General features: G+C 32.4%; 1 protein-coding gene across 2 annotated transcripts in view; it reads right to left on the bottom strand.

The window, feature by feature from the left end:
- Positions 1–20,202, bottom strand: part of LOC143066998 (26S proteasome non-ATPase regulatory subunit 1-like) — a 189,071-nt gene that overhangs the window by 95,952 nt on the left and 72,917 nt on the right. The window lies entirely within an intron of this gene.

Here is a 20,202-nt window from a genome sequence, read left to right on the forward strand (position 1 = left end):
CTCAATTTATATCTTTTTCTTCTTACAAAACATAACTTTGAGTTTCTAGGTTAAACTTATGGTATCTTATATAAAAAACACTTAAATATTGTTTAAATAACTGGATAACATAGATATCAGAAATCCATAATTTAATGATCACACAAAATAGATATCCACCCTCCAGTGCATAGGGTTTGAATCATATTCCTTTATTCATTTATGTACTTATAGAACATTAGTAAACCAGTATTGCATTTTACATACAAAATACAAAAGATATTATTTTCGACAATTAATCGAGTTGTATCAGATCTGTTAAGCATGTGAGGGCGGTGTAAGTTGTATCAGATCTGTTAAGCATGTGAGGGCCGTTTAAATATAAATTTTCTGACAATTAATGAGTTGTATCAGATCTGTTAAGCATGTGAGGGCGGTTTAATGAGTTGTATCAGATCTGTTAAGCATGTGAGGGCGGTGTAAGTTGTATCAGATCTGTTAAGCATGTGAGGGCCGTTTAAATATAAATTTTCTGACAATTAATGAGTTGTATCAGATCTGTTAAGCATGTGAGGGCGGTTTAATGAGTTGTATCAGATCTGTTAAGCATGTGAGGGCGGTGTAAGTTGTATCAGATCTGTTAAGCATGTGAGGGCCGTTTAAATATAAATTTTCTGACAATTAATGAGTTGTATCAGATCTGTTAAGCATGTGAGGGCGGTTTAATGAGTTGTATCAGATCTGTTAAGCATGTGAGGGCGGTGTAAGTTGTATCAGATCTGTTAAGCATGTGAGGGACGTTTAAATATAAATTTTCTGACAATTAATGAGTTGTATCAGATCTGTTAAGCATGTGAGGGCGGTTTAAATATAAATTTTCTGACAATTAATGAGTTGTATCAGATCTGTTAAGCATGTGAGGGCGGTTTAAATATAAATTTTCTGACAATTAATGAGTTGTATCAGATCTGTTAAGCATGTGAGGGCGGTTTAAATATAAATTTTCTGACAATTAATGAGTTGTATCAGATCTGTTAAGCATGTGAGGGCGGTTTAAATATAAATTTTCTGACAATTAATGAGTTGTATCAGATCTGTTAAGCATGTGAGGGCGGTTTAATGAGTTGTATCAGATCTGTTAAGCATGTGAGGGCGGTTTAAATATAAATTTTCTGACAATTAATGAGTTGTATCAGATCTGTTAAGCATGTGAGGGCGGTTTAAATATAAATTTTCTGACAATTAATGAGTTGTATCAGATCTGTTAAGCATGTGAGGGCGGTGTAAGTTGTATCAGATCTGTTAAGCATGTGAGGGCCGTTTAAATATAAATTTTCTGACAATTAATGAGTTGTATCAGATCTGTTAAGCATGTGAGGGCCGTTTAAATATAAATTTTCTGACAATTAATGAGTTGTATCAGATCTGTTAAGCATGTGAGGGCCGTTTATGCATGTGAGGGCGGTGTAAGTTGTATCAGATCTGTTAAGCATGTGAGGGCCGTTTAAATATAAATTTTCTGACAATTAATGAGTTGTATCAGATCTGTTAAGCATGTGAGGGCCGTTTAAATATAAATTTTCTGACAATTAATGAGTTGTATCAGATCTGTTAAGCATGTGAGGGCCGTTTAAATATAAATTTTCTGACAATTAATGAGTTGTATCAGATCTGTTAAGCATGTGAGGGCGGTTTAATGAGTTGTATCAGATCTGTTAAGCATGTGAGGGCGGTTTAAATATAAATTTTCTGACAATTAATGAGTTGTATCAGATCTGTTAAGCATGTGAGGGCGGTTTAAATATAAATTTTCTGACAATTAATGAGTTGTATCAGATCTGTTAAGCATGTGAGGGCGGTTTAAATATAAATTTTCTGACAATTAATGAGTTGTATCAGATCTGTTAAGCATGTGAGGGCGGTTTAAATATAAATTTTCTGACAATTAATGAGTTGTATCAGATCTGTTAAGCATGTGAGGGCGGTTTAAATATAAATTTTCTGACAATTAATGAGTTGTATCAGATCTGTTAAGCATGTGAGGGCGGTTTAAATATAAATTTTCTGACAATTAATGAGTTGTATCAGATCTGTTAAGCATGTGAGGGCGGTTTAAATATAAATTTTCTGCAAGAATTTTAAACTACCAAAATGGATATTGTCATATATCACAGAACACAATACAACAAAGATGTACATCACATATCAAACAGAATCTTCTTAGTTCAGAAAGTCTAACACACCTTTAAATGTGATACTAAAGTAACAATTATTAGCTGAATAAACATGGAATTTAATGTCAAATCTCAAACTTAACCTACTTAGTACAAAAAGTCTAACACACCTGTGAATTTGAAAACAGCAATCACTTAGATAATCAAGGAATTTCAATTTGAAATGTTACAAATATAGCTCTTTATTGACAAGGCATTCTATGGCTAGTGTTTCCCATCTGGATTCTCTTGATTATTGTTATTGTTTACAAGGAAGCCATTGAACCTAGGGATTTTAATGGACTAGCTGACAGTTTCAAGGACGATGTCCTAACTATTTTGCCTTTCTTGACAAACTGATGACCACTATAAGTCTCTGTTGTTTGCACTTCCTTGTCTTCCATTCCTTATCTAAGACATCATGAAATACAACTGACACTGTAAGGTACTACTAGCCGGTAGGGATTGTTTGCTGTTGTTTTTTTCTATGGTCGGGTTGTTGTCTCTTTGGCACATTCCCCATTTCCATTCTCAATTTTATTGTTTGGCTCATAGGATCACCTGATTTCAGATTATTTTATCTTAGTCTGCTCTTTATGTAAAAGTTCCACAGTGGTCTCATGGCAAAGAAAGTGGGTTTGATCCAGAGACAGGTCAGAACAAAAAGTCACAAATTTGTTGCTTAGAAGATACATATATACTGCATATAAGAGTAAAACCACAAGCCAGATTGAAGTCAAAATAATATGACCAGATTAGATGAAGTGTCTTACTGTGTACTGTTAACTTTTGAGCCTAAGCATGTTACAAATAAGGACCTGAACTTCAGCTCAGTAAAAGCTAGGTTGGATAGATCATTGTTAGTCTATTGTTCAGTGGCAAATATTTCATGCATATTTGAAACAACATATTTAGATTAAACTAACATGGTCTTTCTAGGAATAAGGATGAAAAGATAGCCCTGTGGGCATTTAATCCATCACTCCTTCTATAGATAAATTACAATTATCATTAATGATCAGGAATCCTTTATTCTAATATGACGTGCTGCTTGAGCTTTGTAAACAACATCGTGATAAATTCCTCCAATATATATCTATATTAAGCACACTAACAGATGTACAGATTTATGGCCCTTACAGTTTATCTTCCCTCATGTAAATCAACATGTAAAAACAGTGTTGGTTTTGCTATGTAAAAATTGAAATTTAAAAAAAAAACTACTAAAAACTAAAAACAGTTGTTTTACAAAATGAAAGTAATGCTTTAGAGCTTGGAAAATGTTTGAAATTAAAATAAGAAATATTTCTGCGAAATTCTATGAATGATTTTGGCACATTATTAAACATAATATTGTACAAACGAAAAGTCTAAAGCTGAAGTTCCATTCATTACTTGTACCCTAATATCTCATTTAAACAGAGTTTTTGAGGTAGGTGTTGTTCACATTTTTAATTCCATAACAGCCACACAAAGTTAGGTGGTTATAATAATTGAAAGTAATATACTTTGGAATAGTTATGTTCTTGCAAAAAAAAAACCAACATTGTGTATAGAACATAAGTTGCAGTGAAAGGATTGTATGATGGAAATAGAATAATTAATACAAGAATGGGATAGTTAATATGACCAGTCAATTTTGTATTCTTTTTATTGTCATTAAGGATACTAGTACTGTAAACAGATATAAGATACTTGACTGATATAAATCAGTTGATTTCATTCATACAAAATTTCCAGCACAGAAAGCAAGCACTCGAGAACAACTTCAAATTCAGCAATCATAAACGTTATTAGATTTCAAACCAAGGATTGAACAATTTTGTTTAACTGTATCTTTTTTTAGCTCCATTATAACTTGCATGAGTAATTGTAGTGTTTCGTAATTTACTCTAAACCGTTGCCTTTTATTGAGACTGGTGATATGACATGACTGTCAGAAATCTCATTACATTTGGAAATGAAACAATAATTTTGTCAATATGGAGAAAACAAATTTGATCAGAACCACAATCAGTAACAAGAGACTTAGTAAATGCTTTATGGTTTACAGCTGATGTAATGAGAGTTTCTCAGAAATAATAATACCATCAGAGAAATGTGAATGAAAGCCATTGATGATTAAACCTTCATTTGTTGATATTGAATAACTAATATCTGTCTAGATGTCTTTGTTTTGTAGGTTTGTCCTATTAGATAACTAATAACTGTCTAGATGTCTTTGTTGTGTTGGTTTGTTGTCTATTGGATAACTAATAACTGTATAGATGTCTTTGTTGTGTTGGTTTGTTGTCTATTGGACAACTAATATCTGTCTAGATGTCTTTGTTGTGTTGGTTTGTTGTCTATTGGATAACTAATATCTGTCTAGATGTCTTTGGTTTGTTGGTTTGTTGTCTATTGGATAACTAATATCTGTTTAGATGTCTTTGTTGTGTTGGTTTGTTGTCTATTGGATAACTAATATCTGTCTAGATGTCTTTGTTGTGTTGGTTTGTTGTCTATTGGATAACTAATATCTGTCTAGATGTCTTTGTTGTGTTGGTTTGTTGTCTATTGGATAACTAATATCTGTTTAGATGTCTTTGTTGAGTTGGTTTGTTGTCTATTGGATAACTAATAACTGTCTAGATGTCTTTGTTGTGTTGGTTTGTTGTCTATTGGACAACTAATAACTGTCTAGATGTCTTTGGTTTGTTGGTTTGTTGTCTATTGGACAACTAATAACTGTCTAGATGTCTTTGGTTTGTTGGTTTGTTGTCTATTGGATAACTAATATCTGTCTAGATGTCTTTGTTGTGTTGGTTTGTTGTCTATTAGATAACTAATATCTGTCTAGATGTCTTTGTTGTGTTGGTTTGTTGTCTATTGGATAACTAATATCTGTTTAGATGTCTTTGGTTTGTTGGTTTGTTGTCTATTGGATAACTAATAACTGTCTAGATGTCTTTGTTGTGTTGGTTTGTTGTCTATTGGACAACTAATAACTGTCTAGATGTCTTTGGTTTGTTGGTTTGTTGTCTATTGGATAACTAATATCTGTTTAGATGTCTTTGTTGAGTTGGTTTGTTGTCTATTGGATAACTAATATCTGTCTAGATGTCTTTGTTGTGTTGGTTTGTTGTCTATTGGACAACTAATAACTGTCTAGATGTCTTTGGTTTGTTGGTTTGTTGTCTATTGGACAACTAATAACTGTCTAGATGTCTTTGGTTTGTTGGTTTGTTGTCTATTGGATAACTAATATCTGTCTAGATGTCTTTGTTGTGTTGGTTTGTTGTCTATTAGATAACTAATATCTGTCTAGATGTCTTTGGTTTGTTGGTTTGTTGTCTATTAGATAACTAATAACTGTCTAGATGTCTTTGTTGTGTTGGTTTGTTGTCTATTGGATAACTAATATCTGTCTAGATGTCTTTGTTGTCTATTGGATAACTAATATCTGTCTAGATGTCTTTGTTGTGTTGGTTTGTTGTCTATTGGATAACTAATATCTGTCTAGATGTCTTTGTTGTGTTGGTTTGTTGTCTATTAGATAACTAATATCTGTCTAGATGTCTTTGGTTTGTTGGTTTGTTGTCTATTAGATAACTAATAACTGTCTAGATGTCTTTGTTGTGTTGGTTTGTTGTCTATTGGATAACTAATAACTGTCTAGATGTCTTTGTTGTGTTGGTTTGTTGTCTATTGGATAACTAATATCTGTTTAGATGTCTTTGGTTTGTTGGTTTGTTGTCTATTAGATAACTAATAACTGTCTAGATGTCTTTGTTGTGTTGGTTTGTTGTCTATTGGATAACTAATATCTGTCTCTATGTCTTTGGTTTGTTGGTTTGTTGTCTATTGGATAACTAATAACTGTCTAGATGTCTTTGTTGTGTTGGTTTGTTGTCTATTGGATAACTAATAACTGTCTAGATGTCTTTGTTGAGTTGGTTTGTTGTCTATTGGATAACTAATATCTGTCTAGATGTCTTTGGTTTGTTGGTTTGTTGTCTATTGGATAACTAATATCTGTTTAGATGTCTTTGTTGTGTTGGTTTGTTGTCTATTGGATAACTAATATCTGTTTAGATGTCTTTGTTGTGTTGGTTTGTTGTCTATTGGATAACTAATATCTGTCTAGATGTCTTTGGTTTGTTGGTTTGTTGTCTATTGGATAACTAATATCTGTCTAGATGTCTTTGTTGTGTTGGTTTGTTGTCTATTGGATAACTAATATCTGTTTAGATGTCTTTGTTGTGTTGGTTTGTTGTCTATTGGATAACTAATATCTGTCTAGATGTCTTTGGTTTGTTGGTTTGTTGTCTATTGGATAACTAATATCTGTCTAGATGTCTTTGTTGTGTTGGTTTGTTGTGTATTGGATAACTAATAACTGTCTAGATGTCTTTGTTGTGTTAGTTTGTTGTCTATTGGATAACTAATAACTGTCTAGATGTCTTTGTTGTGTTGGTTTGTTGTCTATTGGATAACTAATATCTGTCTAGATGTCTTTGTTGTGTTGGTTTGTTGTCTATTGGATAACTAATATCTGTCTAGATGTCTTTGTTGTGTTGGTTTGTTGTCTATTGGATAACTAATAACTGTCTAGATGTCTTTGTTGTGTTGGTTTGTTGTCTATTGGATAACTAATATCTGTTTAGATGTCTTTGTTGTGTTGGTTTGTTGTCTATTGGATAACTAATATCTGTCTAGATGTCTTTGTTGTGTTGGTTTGTTGTCTATTAGATAACTAATATCTGTTTAGATGTCTTTGTTGTGTTGGTTTGTTGTCTATTGGATAACTAATATCTGTCTAGATGTCTTTGTTGTGTTGGTTTGTTGTCTATTGGATAACTAATAACTGTTTAGATGTCTTTGTTGAGTTGGTTTGTTGTCTATTGGATAACTAATAACTGTCTAGATGTCTTTGTTGTGTTGGTTTGTTGTCTATTGGATAACTAATATCTGTCTCTATGTCTTTGGTTTGTTGGTTTGTTGTCTATTGGATAACTAATATCTGTCTAGATGTCTTTGTTGTGTTGGTTTGTTGTCTATTGGACAACTAATAACTGTCTAGATGTCTTTGGTTTGTTGGTTTGTTGTCTATTGGATAACTAATATCTGTCTAGATGTCTTTGTTGTGTTGGTTTGTTGTCTATTGGATAACTAATATCTGTCTAGATGTCTTTGTTGTGTTGGTTTGTTGTCTATTGGATAACTAATAACTGTCTAGATGTCTTTGGTTTGTTGGTTTGTTGTCTATTGGATAACTAATATCTGTCTAGATGTCTTTGGTTTGTTGGTTTGTTGTGTATTGGATAACTAATATCTGTCTAGATGTCTTTGTTGTGTTGGTTTGTTGTCTATTGGATAACTAATATCTGTCTAGATGTCTTTGTTGTGTTGGTTTGTTGTCTATTGGATAACTAATATCTGTCTAGATGTCTTTGTTGTGTTGGTTTGTTGTCTATTGGATAACTAATAACTGTCTAGATGTCTTTGTTGTGTTGGTTTGTTGTCTATTGGATAACTAATAACTGTCTAGATGTCTTTGTTGTGTTGGTTTGTTGTCTATTGGATAACTAATATCTGTTTAGATGTCTTTGTTGTGTTGGTTTGTTGTCTATTGGATAACTAATATCTGTCTAGATGTCTTTGTTGTGTTGGTTTGTTGTCTATTGGATAACTAATAACTGTCTAGATGTCTTTGTTGTGTTGGTTTGTTGTCTATTGGATAACTAATATCTGTTTAGATGTCTTTGTTGAGTTGGTTTGTTGTCTATTGGATAACTAATATCTGTTTAGATGTCTTTGTTGTGTTGGTTTGTTGTCTATTGGATAACTAATAACTGTCTAGATGTCTTTGTTGTGTTGGTTTGTTGTCTATTGGATAACTAATATCTGTCTAGATGTCTTTGGTTTGTTGGTTTGTTGTCTATTGGATAACTAATAACTGTCTAGATGTCTTTGTTGTGTTGGTTTGTTGTCTATTGGATAACTAATAACTGTCTAGATGTCTTTGGTTTGTTGGTTTGTTGTCTATTGGATAACTAATATCTGTCTAGATGTCTTTGGTTTGTTGGTTTGTTGTGTATTGGATAACTAATATCTGTCTAGATGTCTTTGTTGTGTTGGTTTGTTGTCTATTGGATAACTAATATCTGTCTAGATGTCTTTGTTGTGTTGGTTTGTTGTCTATTGGATAACTAATATCTGTCTAGATGTCTTTGGTTTGTTGGTTTGTTGTCTATTGGATAACTAATATCTGTTTAGATGTCTTTGTTGAGTTGGTTTGTTGTCTATTGGATAACTAATAACTGTCTAGATGTCTTTGTTGTGTTGGTTTGTTGTCTATTGGATAACTAATAACTGTCTAGATGTCTTTGGTTTGTTGGTTTGTTGTCTATTGGATAACTAATATCTGTCTAGATGTCTTTGGTTTGTTGGTTTGTTGTGTATTGGATAACTAATATCTGTCTAGATGTCTTTGTTGTGTTGGTTTGTTGTCTATTTGATAACTAATATCTGTCTAGATGTCTTTGTTGTGTTGGTTTGTTGTCTATTGGATAACTAATATCTGTCTAGATGTCTTTGTTGTGTTGGTTTGTTGTCTATTGGATAACTAATAACTGTCTAGATGTCTTTGTTGTGTTGGTTTGTTGTCTATTGGATAACTAATAACTGTCTAGATGTCTTTGTTGTGTTGGTTTGTTGTCTATTGGATAACTAATATCTGTCTAGATGTCTTTGTTGTGTTGGTTTGTTGTCTATTGGATAACTAATAACTGTATAGATGTCTTTGTTGTGTTGGTTTGTTGTCTATTAGATAACTAATATCTGTTTAGATGTCTTTGTTGTGTTGGTTTGTTGTCTATTGGATAACTAATAACTGTCTAGATGTCTTTGTTGTGTTGGTTTGTTGTCTATTGGACAACTAATAACTGTCTAGATGTCTTTGGTTTGTTGGTTTGTTGTCTATTGGATAACTAATATCTGTCTAGATGTCTTTGGTTTGTTGGTTTGTTGTCTATTGGATAACTAATATCTGTCTAGATGTCTTTGTTGTGTTGGTTTGTTGTCTATTGGATAACTAATAACTGTCTAGATGTCTTTGTTGTGTTGGTTTGTTGTCTATTGGATAACTAATATCTGTCTAGATGTCTTTGTTGTGTTGGTTTGTTGTCTATTGGATAACTAATATCTGTCTAGATGTCTTTGTTGTGTTGGTTTGTTGTCTATTGGACAACTAATAACTGTCTAGATGTCTTTGGTTTGTTGGTTTGTTGTCTATTGGATAACTAATATCTGTCTAGATGTCTTTGTTGTGTTGGTTTGTTGTCTATTGGATAACTAATATCTGTTTAGATGTCTTTGTTGTGTTGGTTTGTTGTCTATTGGATAACTAATAACTGTCTAGATGTCTTTGTTGTGTTGGTTTGTTGTCTAATGGACAACTAATAACTGTCTAGATGTCTTTGGTTTGTTGGTTTGTTGTCTATTGGATAACTAATATCTGTTTAGATGTCTTTGTTGTGTTGGTTTGTTGTCTATTGGATAACTAATAACTGTCTAGATGTCTTTGTTGTGTTGGTTTGTTGTCTATTGGACAACTAATAACTGTCTAGATGTCTTTGGTTTGTTGGTTTGTTGTCTATTGGATAACTAATAACTGTCTAGATGTCTTTGTTGTGTTGGTTTGTTGTCTATTGGATAACTAATATCTGTCTAGATGTCTTTGTTGTGTTGGTTTGTTGTCTATTGGATAACTAATAACTGTATAGATGTCTTTGTTGTGTTGGTTTGTTGTCTATTAGATAACTAATATCTGTTTAGATGTCTTTGTTGTGTTGGTTTGTTGTCTATTGGATAACTAATAACTGTATAGATGTCTTTGTTGTGTTGGTTTGTTGTCTATTGGATAACTAATAACTGTCTAGATGTCTTTGTTGTGTTGGTTTGTTGTCTATTGGATAACTAATATCTGTTTAGATGTCTTTGTTGTGTTGGTTTGTTGTCTATTGGATAACTAATAACTGTCTAGATGTCTTTGTTGTGTTGGTTTGTTGTCTATTGGATAACTAATAACTGTCTAGATGTCTTTGGTTTGTTGGTTTGTTGTCTATTGGATAACTAATATCTGTCTAGATGTCTTTGGTTTGTTGGTTTGTTGTCTATTGGATAACTAATAACTGTCTAGATGTCTTTGTTGTGTTGGTTTGTTGTCTATTGGATAACTAATATCTGTTTAGATGTCTTTGTTGTGTTGGTTTGTTGTCTATTGGATAACTAATATCTGTCTAGATGTCTTTGGTTTGTTGGTTTGTTGTCTATTGGACAACTAATAACTGTCTAGATGTCTTTGTTGTGTTGGTTTGTTGTCTATTGGACAACTAATAACTGTCTAGATGTCTTTGGTTTGTTGGTTTGTTGTCTATTGGATAACTAATATCTGTCTAGATGTCTTTGTTGTGTTGGTTTGTTGTCTATTGGACAACTAATAACTGTCTAGATGTCTTTGGTTTGTTGGTTTGTTGTCTATTGGATAACTAATATCTGTCTAGATGTCTTTGTTGTGTTGGTTTGTTGTCTATTGGACAACTAATAACTGTCTAGATGTCTTTGGTTTGTTGGTTTGTTGTCTATTGGATAACTAATATCTGTCTAGATGTCTTTGTTGTGTTGGTTTGTTGTCTATTTGAAATATATGGTATAGCTTCTTTTATTCATATTAATCTTTAAAAAATGAAAGCCATTCCTACAATAAAATTTTGACTATAACTTTTTCTCTTTGGATGATGAATGTTTTTCAATCTTTAAAATAGTCATATATACCATCACAGTGTTTTCCTACAGAAGTATAGCATTCTGTAAAACAAACTTTTTTTTTTGTCTTTTTACATAAAAATAAAAAAAAATTATGGATTAATATATTTTTTACTTTTACACAGAATGGCCTTAAACAACAATCAGCAACATACTTTACTAAAAGCCCGTCCATTCCATACATTATTAAAACTTCCTAAAACCTTTATACAGGAAGCAATCAAGTCTTCACCAAGTATCTGGTCAATGAATCCTTAATTTGTGTGATCTTACTTAGCATCATATATAGAGATTCCAATTTATTATTTTTGCCCAAAGATAATTCTCTTTAGTTTTCTTAATTTAGTCAAATTGTCATCAGGCAAAAATATGTCAGATAAAATGATTCTATAACAACTAGCTACAGAATAGTTAAACAGGCTTCAGAAAATGTGTGTCTATGACAGTTTTAGCTCTAGGTTAATTATAAATTCACATCAGGAATTTAGTTAGAGTCTACAGATAACTAACAGTATTAGCAGGATATTTTTTATTATCAGATATGTATTGCTATTAAAATAGATAGAAATAGACAATTCCATTTTATCTACATACATACATAAAATGCCCTTCTCATAGTGATAGAACACTGACATGTGCTTGTGGTTGCAGATGCAAATGCACCGACATTGTTTTATGGTAGAATACATATCCAGAAAATTATGCTATGCTTTACATGCCAAGAGAAATGAACTCTTAAAGACCTTCCTGTACTAAGCAAACGCAAAGGTCAATGACTGTAGCCAACATACACCCCACGGGATGTACATTTATATTTTTTATTTTTTATATTTTGAAACTAATATAAGTATATATAACATTCTTGAAAACCTTATTCTTTACGAAGTGCTCCTTTGATGGAGGGATTTCCTAATACAGATACAGAGAGATACATGGCTGATTTAACTTCTGTTCTAAAATTAACAAAACCATAAAACAACTAGTATCTCAATTGTTTGTAAAACAATTGAAAGGTCTTTCCTGTAAAAGTGATGTTTTCGTATTGTACTTTGTACAACCTTTCGTTTGATATACGACAAGCACACCTTCTGAAACTTTTTGCTTTTTACACTTAATGACCTCATCCGTCTACATTTTTGAGATCGGAATTATGATATATGGAACAGAGTAGATGAGCTCTCGTTTGATATGCGACAACACTATGTTCTTGAAAGTTTGATTTTTGCACTTAATAACCCTATCCAACAAATTTTTGGAGGTCGGGAATTTGATATTTCAAATGTACACATCATGACCTTTCATTTGATATACAACAACCCTACCTTAAAAGAACATTTATTTTTGCACTCAATGACCCCATCCAACCCATTTTTGGGAGACGTCAATTTGAAATTTGAAATGTACGCTTTATGTTCTTTCATTTGATATGCGACAACCTTACCATCTGAGAAATTTGAATGTTTGCACTAAATGACCCCACCCGTCCCCCTGGGATGAAAAGGGGGTTTAAAATTTTCATTTTTAAGTAGAGTACATTTAGACCTTCAATTTGATATATCAGATGACCCCATTTGACAAAGTGCAAAAAATGATGCAATATCAACTATATAAATAGAAGTTATGAAACTTACAAAGTCAATGCAAAACTTGAAAATTTCAAATTGATTTTTTGGCGTTTTTTTCCATGGAATGTTTTTGGTATTTGGTCAAACATATAACTATATTAACCTCTTCAATTTCTAAACATTTAAGTGGTAAGCTGTTGTTGATTCAGAAATACATGCCGCCGCTCGCAAAATTTCAAACTGGATTATCTCTAAAACGACAATAGATATCTCAAATCTGTTAAATGGTAAATGATCTACAGTTAAAGGACAACATCATAGAAAAAGAATTTGGACAATTTCAAAGTTCACGAAGGTCACAATTAATCATCAAATATATGATGCAATACCAAACTTCAGAACCGGAAGTCGTAGAGATATGGGACTATCACCATTCAACTCAGGACCACTTGACCTTTCAAATATCACAAGGTCAAGGTCATAGTATAATGTGAAGGTCAAGGTGAAATTTCATCATGTCCTGACATTGACCTCAAATTGAAGGTCTTGAACTACTGATCATCTTTGCAGTTTATAGTAGGTTGATATCTGTTACCTTTGAAAACATATACACACAATACTATACTTTTAAGAATCATCCCGTCGTAACTTTTGAACAGACAGTCGGACACTTTTGAGCTCAGTGTATAAAATGTAGAGCTCATAGAGAGGAACATTTTATACGCTGTAAGTATGCAGCAAACTCTTATCGTTTTCTTAATATGCAAGCTTGAAATTGCAGCGTAATTTTTTTTTGCACTTGGTGACCTTTGACCTTGGGTGCAAATTAAAGGTCACATGAACTTAAGATTATTGGTGTAGGTCCCAAGTCTTTACGACTTCCTGTTCTCGAGATACAATTTTTCAAAAATTGTTTAAATTTTTTCAAGGGAAATAACTCCTTATAAGGGTTAACAACAAAATGATTGTATATGTTCATTATCATTGCCATCTGGTCTTGTACATGTTGCTGTTTTCAAATCAATTCTATCTTGAATACTTTTTGAGAAAAATGTAAAAGAAAGAAATTGCTTCAAGGGGACGTAACTCTCATAGGGAATAATGAAATCCTTAGCAGCCTCATATGGTAACACATCATGATGAAATCTAACTGTTGTCCAAATAAGGTCATGATATCTTTAAAAACAACGAGGGGGGGCCATGTCGAAAAAAACCAATAAAAGGGAGATAACTTCTAAAGGGGATGATGAAATCCTACACAGCCTCATCTGGTAATACTTCATGATGAGTTCTACCGATGGTCCATATTTGGTCTTGATAACTCCAATAGAAACGAGGGGAGGCCATGTCAAAGAAATGCTGGATGAAAAAAAAAAAAAAAAAAAAAAAAAAAAAAAAAAAAAAAAACAGGAGAAAAACAATAAGGTCTTTCCTCGCGGAGAGGAAAGACCTTAATTACAGTTAAAGAGTGTATGATTTGAGTGCAGGAAATAATTAGGGCACAAGGAAGTACATTATGTTATTCATTTGTCTGCTAACATATATCTTCATTTACCCAGCAAACAAAACTAGAGGCTCTTAAGAGCCTGTGTCGCTCACCTTGGTCTATGTGCATATTAAACAAAAGACACAGATGGATTCATGACAAAATTGTATTTTGGTGATGGTGATGTGTTTGTAGATCTTACTTTACTGAACATTCTTGATACTTACAATTATCTTCATCTATAATGAACTTGGCCTATCAGTTACAGAGGAAAATATTTTGTTAAAAATTTACAAAAATTTATGAAAATTGTTTAAAATTAACTGTAAAAGGCAATAACTCTTTTAGGGGTCAACTGACCATTTTGGTCATGTTGACTTATTTGTAGATCTTACTTTGCTGAACATTATTGCTGTTTACAGTTTATCTCTATCTATAATAATATTCAAGATAATAACAATTCATCTGAAAATTTCAGGGCAGCTAGATCTCGACTTGATAAACACTTTACTTAACCCAATGTCAGATTTGCTCTTAATGATTCGGTTTCACAGTTATAAGCCAAAATCTATATTTTACCCCTACATTCTATTTTTAGCCATGGCGGCCATCTTGGTTGGTTGGACGGGTCATCGGACACATTTAAACGAAATACCCCAATGATGATTTTTGCCAAGTTTGGTTAAATTTGGCCCAGTAGTTTCATAGGAGAAGATTTTTGTAAAAGTTAACGACGACGACGACAAACGACGGATGCTAAGTGATGAGAAAATTTTCAATAAACAGCTGTGCCATGCGCGAATAACATAACATGCCAAACTTGTTTTCAAAGAATAAAGTTCAATTACTTCTCATCGAGCTTACTTCGATAGATATAAATAATTTGACATAGTTTTATGAGAACTGCTGAAAGCATTTTTGAGTTATTTGTCAGAAAACTGAGAAAAAACACCTTTTTAAATAATAATACCCCACAACTTGGAAACCTAAAACCGAAAATTTATAAAAATTGAAAGGAAGCTAATGTTAATAGATATAAACAATTCAACAAAGTTTCATGAGTACCGCTGAAAGCAGTCTTAAGTTATTGTCAGAAAACTGGAAAATCCCCCATTTTTTTAATGGATAAAACCCCATAACTCGGAAATGTAAAATTTACAATTTATAAAAATCGAAAGGAAGCACATGTCAATTGATATAAACAATTCCCTAAAATTTCTTGCAAATTGGTGAAAGCATTTTTGAGTTCTTGTCTGAAAACTGGAAAATCACCCTTTTTTTTTAATGAATAATACCCCACAACTCAGAAATGTAAAATAGAAATTTTATAAAAAAACGAAAGGGAGATCACATCAATAGATATTAGAACACACCCACGAAATCGCGGGCAATTAGAGCTTGGTTGAAAATATGTAAACCGTTGTAGGGAGAATATTTGTAAAACATTTTGTGTTTGGAGAATTTCAGTAAAAGATTTCATGTCTGGAGAATTTCAGAAAAGGTATCAAAATTCATTGGTACTTGGAAACAGTTTTAAGCCCTCACCCTTGTTTCCAAAGTCCGTTATTTTTTTCTGTTAAATTCCATTATTTTCGTGTTTCTGTGTATATACTATGAACATGTGTATCTATATTATAAATATTAAAGTGTACTTAATTTTCTATTAACTATTTAAATTCTAAGTTTCTTCTCCTAGGCGATCACTGCTATGTTATAAAGTGTGTCTCTATCAACAGGATTGTCCTGTCCCAGAGCACTCTTATGAAATTTATGAGCAAGTTTGATACAGGAAGTCCTGTTTAAGCTTGGTTGAAAATATGTTGACTATTTAAGAATGAAATTTTGTAAAAGATTTTATGTCGGGAAAATTAAAGAAAGGATATATTCCATATTTTAGCGTTTTTTGTATACTATGAACATACGTATCTATCTTATAATTTTCTATTAACTATTAATTCTAAGTTTCTTCTGTATGGCGATCACTGCTTTATCATATAGAAAGTTTCTATATATTATAGTAGTATATTAATCATAGTATACATGCAGATAAACATGAAAATATATGGTTTGTTCCCGTCTGAGTACTTATGAAAATTATGTGCAAGTTAAAACCGAGGTATAATAGTTGTGGTTCTTATGATCTAAAAACCCCGATATGGACAACGCTCTGATTTGCTTATTTATTTTTCATTTTTGATATCTATCATACGATTGTTCTCAATGTTAAAACCGGTAGTCAGGTCTGACTTAAAATTCAGTCTGATTTCGGAAACAATATCCGGATGCCTTTTTTTCGTTTTTTTTCTCCCAAAATAACCCAACTGAATAGTCACAAGAAAGGACGACAAATGCGACTATGCACGGTACCTATAGGACACAGAGGCATGATGATTAATTTATTGTAGGAGGAGGAGAAGCGACACACAAAATGAGGTCTTCTCGTTTAATAGTATAGATAAGCAATTTACTGAAGTTTAATGCAAATTGGTTAAAACATTTTTGAGTTATTGTCCGACATGTTCACAGAGAGACTGACGGACAGACCGACATACCATAATACGTCCTGTAAACGGGCGTATCAAAAGGGTATTTCTGGATTTTTACAAGATTTCTGGCATGTAACTAAATTGTAAATCATATCCTGCTGATTAATTAGAAATAACAACTTTTGTTTCACAGTTTTGATTAGAAAATGAAGTAGATAGATCTTATTATTATGAACATGTCTGTTCTGCCTTCAACAATGAGAAAAAAATGAGAAGACCCAGACATGAAAAATGTGAACCAATTCAAATGACAAAATCTAAGGAAACTGATTTATGCTAATACAATGAAGCACAATCATGTATCATTGAACAGCCCAGACTTAAATTATTGGTGTAACAGCTATTGAAATTGAACAAATCAGAAGAGAACAGCTAGACTTATCTGATCGATAAAAAACACAAAAGCAACACACAATAAAACAAAAGAAACAAATTACTGTTCTAAGAGACAAGCAGTTACTGAACATTATGATTCAAGGCTTATAGCAACATACAAATAAATCATATTTTACCAGACTTAAAATATCAATCAGTACACAGCAAATGGAACTAGTGATAAGATGTCATAAACAGCCTGAGAAAAGCATGAACTTGTGCAATGCAAAACACTAAGTATCAACATGATAAAGGCCAATAAGTGTGCAAAGTAAAGCAATACATGTTAAAATAATGTTTTTTTCTAATAAAATGTTAGAAAGTGTAACATAGCTTCTTATATCATATGGAATTATAATCATTTTTTATCTGAACCTACTAGACATTTCTTACTCTAAGATTTATTCCATTACATCATAATGAAAAACTGATATCTTTTCTCACATCTCAAACTATGCATTTTGATTGTCCTGTCTTTTTGTCAGAATTATTTGTTTAACTCCTATTTTCATTGGTTGATTTGTGCTAATAAAAATGAACCAAAAATTAAGTTACCACAAGGATTTTATTAGAACTTGACTTGCTTTAAGAGATAAAAACAAGAGTGCACACGCTTAAATGTCTCGCCTTCTTTACTAATCATTGATATTATGTTGATAGACCTAAATATAAAGCTTAATTACAACTGTCACATAAACTCAACATTAACCAATGAACCATGAAAATGAGGTCAAGGTCAGATGAACCATGCCAGGTAGACATGTACAGTTAACAATTCTTCCATACAACAAATATAGTTGACTTTTTGCTTAAAAATTAAGAAAAACAGACCAAAACACAAACACTTAACACTTAGCAGTGGACCGTGAAAATGAGGTCAAGGTCAAATAAAACCTGTGTTACAGACATATAGATCATAAAATATTTCTATACACCAATATAGTTGACCTAATGCATAAAGTATTAGAAATATAGACCAAAACTCAAACACCTAACTTTGACCACTGAACCATGAAAATGAGGTCAAGGTCAGATGACACCTGTCAGCTAGACATGTACACCTTACAATCATTCCATACACCAAATATAGTAGACCTATTGCATATTGTATAAGACAAGAGTGCATACGCTGAAATGTCTCGCCTTCTATTCTAATCATTGATATTATGTTGATAGTCCTAAGTATAAAGCTAAGCTTTATAACAACTGTCACATAAACTTAACATTGACCAAGATAACTAAACATAGACCAATGAACCTTGAAAATGAGGTCAAGGTCAGATGAACGATGCCAGGCAGACATGTACAGCTAACAATGCTTCTATACAACATATATAGTTGACCTATTACTTATAGTTTAAGAAAAATAGACCAAAACACAAAAACTTAACACTGTGCAATGAACCGTGAAAATGAGGTCACGGTCAAATAAAACCTGTGCGACTGACATAAAGATCATAAAATATTTCTTGACACCAAATATAGTTGACCTATGGCATATAGTATTAGATAAAAAGACCAAAACTCAAAAACTTAACTTTGACCACTGAACCATGAAAATGAGGTCAAGGTCACATGACATCTGCCCGCTAGACATGTACACCTTACAATCGTTCCATACAACAAATATAGTAGACCTATTGCATATAGTATGAGAAAAACAGACCAAAACACAAAAATTTAACTTTGACCACTGAACCATGAAAATGAGGTCAAGGTCACATGACATCTGCCCGCTAGACATGTACACCTTACAATCGTTCCATACAACAAATATAGTAGTCCTATTGCATATAGTATGAGAAAAACAGACCAAAACGCAAAAATTTAACTATAACCACTGAACCATGAAAATGAGGTCAAGGTCAGATGACACCTGCCAGTTGGACATGTACACCTTACAGTCCTTCCATACACTGAATATACTAGCCCTATTGCTTATAGAATCTGAGATATGGACTTGACCACCAAAACTTAACCTTGTTCACTGATCCATGAAATGCGGTCGAGGTCAAGTGAAAACTGTCTGACGGGCATGAGGACCTTGAAAGTACGCACATACCAAATATAGTTATCCAATTACTTATAATAAGAGAGAATTTAACATTACAAAAAATCTTAACTTTTTTTTCAAGTAGTCACTGAACCATGAAAATGAGGTCAAGGACATTGGACATGTGACTGACGGAAAGTTCGTAACATGAGGCATCTATATACAAAGTATGAAGCATCCAGGTCTTCTACCTTCTAAAATATAAAGCTTTTAAGAAGCTAGCTAACGCCGCCGCCGGATCACTATCCCTATGTCGAGCTTTCTGCAACAAAAGTTGCAGGCTCTACAAAAATGTATTCTCTCAAATATTGAATTGTTACTTAATGATTGAATAAACATGATTTAAGAAGTAGAATCCATAGAAGACATATATCAGATTAACTGACAAAGGTATACCCTACTGACCACTTCATTATGTTATGTGTGTGAGACCTTCTATAAAGTACAGTATGTCTTTAGGGATATGACAATTGAGGAAAAATCCTTTAAAAATTGATCAAGCAATAATGTGCAAGGTCAGAACTTGGTCAACAAAATGTAAGACATAATCTCATGAATACTTGAAAATGCATTTACTCCTATCTAAATTTACACCATAAATTTGATAGACTTACAAGTGCAGAATAACTTTCTGTTTAAACAAGGTATTCTTTGATGATCTTTTTTAAAAGCATACAAGTCTACATTTACTCAGTATTCAAACAGAAACAGAAATATATTGTTGTAAAATGAGGCCCTTTATGGGTTCTTGATTACATTAATAAAATTTTTATCTCTTATAACTATGAAGACTGACTTAATGAAATCCTTAAAACCAATCTGAGTACAACAAAAGGCAGCTGTAACGTCTTAAAATCAACCATAGTTGGCCATAATAAGCAATGCATAACGTCTTAAAATCAACCATAGTTGGCCATAATAAGCAATGCATAACATCTTAAAATCAACCATAGTTGGCCATAATAAGCAATGCATAACGTCTTAAAATCAACCATAGTTGGCCATAATAAGCAATGCATAACGTCTTAAAATCAACCATAGTTGGCCATAATAAGCAATGCATAACGTCTTAAAATCAACCATAGTTGGCCATAATAAGCAATGCATAACGTCTTAAAATCAACCATAGTTGGCCATAATAAGCAATGCATTTGCATATGTTTCAAAATTTATACCT

This window comes from Mytilus galloprovincialis, chromosome 3 (assembly GCF_965363235.1).
Source record: "Mytilus galloprovincialis chromosome 3, xbMytGall1.hap1.1, whole genome shotgun sequence".
NCBI classification, from domain to species: Eukaryota; Metazoa; Mollusca; class Bivalvia; order Mytilida; family Mytilidae; genus Mytilus; species Mytilus galloprovincialis.